Genomic DNA, 6,000 nt, shown 5'->3' with positions numbered 1-6,000 from the left:
CACATTTCAGATGCCATAGAGAGAATTTCCATTAAAGATTGTGTAGTTTAAACTTCCATTTTAAGGATGAGAAGAGTCTGACCCCGAGCAGTTAAATGACCTATATAAGATCACACAACAATTACAGTCAGGACCAGACCTTGGATCTAAAATGTGTGGTTTAGTGTTCTCTCCCTCTTTCCATGTTTTAATTAAAACATCAAGCTGCCTGTTTGTAAAAATACATTCATTTGAGGCCCTTCCCAAACCAAGTGAATCAGAATCTCTGGGAAGGTAAGGACCAGTTTTCCCCCCTGAAGCTGACCAAGTGATTTTAAAGAGCAGCCATAAACGAGAACCAGTGAATAACAAAATGTTAACAATATACACGAATAATTCCTTCTAGAGTAAGATGCATTGCAAGATAGAGTATTATCTTCTTTATGTGTAATTTTATTGAGGGATATTTTCCAAGTCCATTATTACTAGTAATATCCAATATAATAAAAATAAAGACTTCAGTAGCTTTTTGTTTTGTAGCCTTCACTAGCAAGTTTTTACTTGTCTGTTAGTGCTAGTGCTAAGCAGAGGGAAAAAATAAATCATAAAATATTCCTAGAATTTGGGGGGCATCCCACTCTGTCTTGTAATATTTTTACCCCCAGTGTCTACATAAATTAGACTACACTAGGTAATGTTTGTTACCATTTAGATTTAGAAAGTAATTCACAGGTACCTTTGAGAAGATTAAAAGATATGAAAGTTTCAAGCTTAAACATTTATCACACATGTTTTGCCTTTTTACACACCAGAGAAGAACATGAATATTCAATACTTGTAAAATTGCATAAATCCGTATGTAATCATGCCATAATCACGCAAATGATTTAGCAATAAAATGCAAAGTTCCCCAAAGGCTGATTGGTGGTTGAATGAGACATAAAATGACTGTTGAATGCCCAAGCATAAAATGATTGTTGAATCAATAACTTTAAGGAGGTTAACATTTTAACTGTAAAGTGTTACGTAAGGAGTAGCAGCCTGAATGGAGGTAATGTGCAATTACATGCAACTAGGCGTCAGTTAAACATGAAATAGTACTGCCTTAAATAGGGATGTTAATCTGCCTGCATTCCTAATTCATCATCACTACGTGTGAAATTAATGGTCTGTGGTTATACATAAGTGACCCAGGAGGCGCGTCTAGGGCACAACTCATGGCAAGTACAAGAAGCAGCAGCTTCAGAATGGCTCAGGTTCCTAGGAGTTTCAAATTGTATCTGCTCTTTTTACATTCCGTGGTTACTGAATGATTTTTCAGAGGATTCTGTTGATAAAATCCACAAAAAGCATGTTTGATGTGACATTTTTAGAATAACATGATTTTCATAAACACAAGGAACAATAAAAAAGATAGACAACTGCTCTGATAGTGGGAGGTGGAAGACAGGCACACACAGTTCTCTCCTTCATAGGAAAATAACAACATAGACTGCTCTTCTCAAGGAAAGAGTGTAAAACTATCTGCAAAGGGATGTGAATGCTTTTAGCCAATAATCTGAAACTAGGGAACCAGAAATGTGGATTTTAATGAGACTGTATGAGAGCGCCGCACATATAACAAACTTTCACTAAAGTGCACTACTTATTATAAGTAAAAGCAATGATACAGTGCAGTGGTGAAGAGTGTAGTGCTGGCTGGAATTAGGCTGCCTGGTTTGAATTCTGTCTTTGTAAAATGGAAATAAAACAGTACCTACCCCAAAGAATTATTTTGAGGAACAAAATAATGTGAGCAAACATTTAAAACTGCCAGGTGAATTTAAAATATTAGATATTAATATTAGTTGCTATCATTATTGTTATTAAGCACATCTCATTTAGATTTAAGAACAAATATCAAGTGCTTTCATGTTCCTTACCACCTACAGTTCTGAATCTAAAAGAAACCACAAACAGCAGATATTGTTTTTTAATGTGTCCCCTTATCCAACCACTTAATCACTCAGCATTCAGAGTATGTGACTTTTCAAATGTGTTGTCATTTTTAATTTAAGAAAAACCCTCAGCGCTAACCGGTCTGGCTCAGTGGATAGAGCGTCAGCCTGCAGACTCAAGGGTCCCAGGTTCGATTCTGGTCAAGGGCATGTACCTCGGTTGCGGGCACATCCCCAGTGGGGAGTGTGCAGGAGGCAGCTGATCGATGTTTCTCTCTCATCGATGTTTCTAACTCTCTATCCCTCTCCCTTCCTCTCTGTAAAAAATCAATAAAATATATATTAAAAAAAAAAAGAAAAACCCTCAAATTATGAAGTCAATCAATGACAAAATATAATTTACTATTTAGTAGACTTAAAAGCATTATCCATTTTTATTTTCTTCTACATCTTTGATTGCATGCTAAAAGAAAAAGAAGATAATTTTACCTTTTGAATTCTTGAACCAATTCTCAATTAAGAATGGATTACTCCAGAGAGAAAGACTCTTTTTAAAAAGTCTATGATAGAGGTTATTTAAATAAAAGAGAGTACCATATATTCAATATATGTTCCTCCTCCTCTCTATTTTGTTTCTTACTGGATTAAAAGTTCCTTGGCTTCAGGGATGTACCTGTCTTATCTGTATCCATATAACAATGTCATTACAAAGACATTCAATAAATATTTGACGAGCATATAAACTAAAAGAGAGATTTGTGTAAATAGCATTGTAGTCTGTTGATTTTGGTCAAAGAGAAAAGCAAAATAGTTATTATCTTATAAAGGTTATGGGTAAATATGGAGCCCAGAATTTTTCTTGGAAATGTGTGCTTTTTTTTGTATTTCATAAGACTTTATTTAATTTAAACATATATTTTAAAAATTATCATGAAAGACATAAATTCTTCATTCAAGGTGAACTTGTTCAAAAGGCCCCATGTAGATTACATCTAACTAAAGTTAGAATAAAATCATTTTTTTCCCAAAAGTTAGCATCTAATAGAACAGAATTATGTTTAAGTTCTTATATATTGAATATTAAACATAACACTCTCATTTTGGACACTTTCCTTATTTTTCAATGCCTTCATTGGCAAAAAGGGATCCAATATCATTCCAACTAAGGATCAACTAAATGAAAGACTTTAAACATTTGTGGTATAAAAAAGCTGACTCACCAGGTGTGCTCTGTTGTCAATTTAAAAAGCAGTGATTTCAAAATAAGCAAGTGTCAGTTGCAGTCCCAAAGAGCCCCAACTTGGGGCCGGGCATAGGGTGGAAAGGAAGAAGAATTGTAAGGTTTTATAAGTTCTTGTCTGAGGCTGGATGGTGGCTCTTTAGGGTTGGCCCAGTGATTGCTCTGGCTGTGGTCTGTAGGGCTGTACCAGTTTAGGGCCTGAAAGTGGATGCTGGCAGCCCAGGATTCCCTCACTTCTAAGAGGACCCACTTTAATGTAAAAAGATTATGTTTGCAGCATTTACCTGCCTGGCAGTGGTTACATGTTTGTTATGTATCAATTACAAACATAGGCCACGATCCACCTTGAGTTTAGTATCAATTTAAAATGAATACATTTTAATAATCATAATAGAGACTCAATGAATTTTAAAGAATAGCATTATATATATTTACTAACCTTTTAAAAGAAACCCCAATACCTCTCAGACGTGGAATTGCTCATCTAGCTAATATGTTTAACTCACTTCCTAGTAGGAAAATTCCATATGACTTGATTATTTTTTTCCCAAGTTGTTCTATCTTCAAAAATGTTTGTGCCTTTAAGAGGAATTATAATTGTAATTCATACTATGGGTATATATTTAAGTGAGCAATTAATGAAAATAGTCCTCAATTATTAAAAAAAAAAAAAAAAAAGTTGCGGAGGCAGTGGCCAATCTTCCCCGATGCGTCATGGTGGAGTCATTCTCAAAAACTAATGGCTACAAAATTGAGTAAACATAGAACCAATAAAGAAAAGATTTCTTCACACCATACGAAGAGTACATTGCTGTGGAAACTTCTGGGAGAAGCACAGCATTTTTTTTTTTCACAGTGATAATATCTCATGCTTGCAAACATCAGCCACAAAGTAAAAAATTCCTCCCCACATATCAATACCATAGAGCTGACTGTTGCGGAATGACCCATCCGCCTCAGTGCGTTCCACCCCATCCTTCTTTTGAGCACAAAGCACAAGACTGTATTTGGTGAAACAAGCCATTAGGACGGATACATTCTTCTTGTCACTCCTTGCAAGTGCCTCCCTATCATTGTACAGAGTAAGGAAACACTCCCAGTTGACACCTCATTCTTTCAAATTCTGCCTTAATTTTTCAAACGCTTGAGCTATTTATTTTCCAAATCTACTTTTGAAAAACAAAAGCTATTACATAGCCAGAAGTCCCTTTTCCTAATTCTAATTTACCAAATTGTGATCTCTATCAATGCTCAGAAAAACCTCAACTTAGTCCCAGGATCATATTTCTTGGTTTCATTTTTTCTTTACAAAAGAGCAGTTAAGTGATAAGTCACTTTCTGCTTCATTTCTTGGTAGATTCAGAAGCTGGATTTTGGAGCCCATAATTCTACCTCTCTCCCACTATGCATTGATTCATGACTATTGACCCCCCACCAAGTACCACCATCCCACCAAGTGCTAGCATCAATGTTTACATATAATAACAGATATTTTTAATGAGTGATAATCTTGTGGTAGGCATTGTGGTAAGTACCTTCATTATCTTGATTTTTATTATTATTATACCTATTTTACATATGAGAAAACTGAAAGAAATTAAATTACCCAAGGGTTCAAAAGCAGACTTACTAAATCCATGATCTTAAAATTAAGCATAGATGGAAGGATTTAGTAAGCATTTGTTTCCAACATGAAAGTTCTGGACATTAAAGGGCACCATTTGGGGTGAGGAAGAAAAAGGTGGGGGGAAAAAGGATAATAAGAAAACAATAAAAAGTCAGAAGGTAGGAGTTATTAACATCCATCAGATGTCATTTTCTATTCAAATATGTTTCAGTAACATTAAAATGACTCACTGTTCTTAGGCCTTACTGGGGGATAAAATAAAAAGTAAAATCAGTTATGTATTCATACAGATTTGAATATTTGACTTACAACCTATAACATTTAAATAATACCAAGTAGTTTCATCGGGTGTGAAGTACCAAATCTATAATTCTATGAGTCTAGGTGGAAGATAAAAAATAATGGCTGTACGAAGTCAGAATTAAAAGAGATATCTGGAAGGTCAAGAAACCCAGGCCTTTGAGGAGAACTGAGGAAATGAGTAGGACTTGAGTAGCTCCAGTAAGACTCAGCCATTCCTGCAAACTGTGAATCCATCAGCACAGACAGGAAAGTGGGAATAAGCAAGGGTGCAGTGAGTTTTCCAGCCAGGCTGGGGTGAGACCATTTGGTGAACTAGTGGGAGCTGAGGTTGAAAAGACTGGGTTCAGGTTTGTGGCAGGTCTTGTCCAAAAGGCAATGAGCAGGCACTGAACGATTTTGTGCAGGGAAGTGATAGGATTAAGGCAAAATTTGGGGAAGTTCAATCATAAGCAGCAGTCTGATGGATAGCAAACAGGACAGAACGAAATATATAATTTAGAACTTTCTTCATACTTACTCGCTACATTGAAGCCTTAAATGCATGTAGCACCATGGAAACAGAGGCACCGAGAAGGAAGATATGGACATGAAAGGCACCCCTGAGAAGTCACACGTGTACACACACACACACACACACACACACACAGTTCTGGCAGAAACCAGGCATCGTTTCCACTATTGGGAACACCAGCGCTGGTTTGGGGTCAAGTTATGCCTGTCACCTAGAGCAACTAAAGCCACCCACTCTTCAGGCAAGTGACCCCACAGAGCAAACCAATCCACCTGGCCCATGCTCCCCACCTCCGCCCTGAGGAGTCAGAGGGGAAGATGGAAAAGTTTGGGGAGTAGTCCGAAGGGCATTTTTTCAGCCACTGTCAGGTGTGAGAGAGGGAGGAGGACATCCGGACTGCGCG

Source organism: Myotis yumanensis, unplaced genomic scaffold (genome assembly GCF_028538775.1).
Source record: "Myotis yumanensis isolate MYYU_CA2020_CCGP unplaced genomic scaffold, mMyoYum1.0.hap1 SCAF_1, whole genome shotgun sequence".
In the NCBI taxonomy this organism is placed as follows: domain Eukaryota; kingdom Metazoa; phylum Chordata; class Mammalia; order Chiroptera; family Vespertilionidae; genus Myotis; species Myotis yumanensis.
This window is presented reverse-complemented; position numbering follows the sequence as displayed.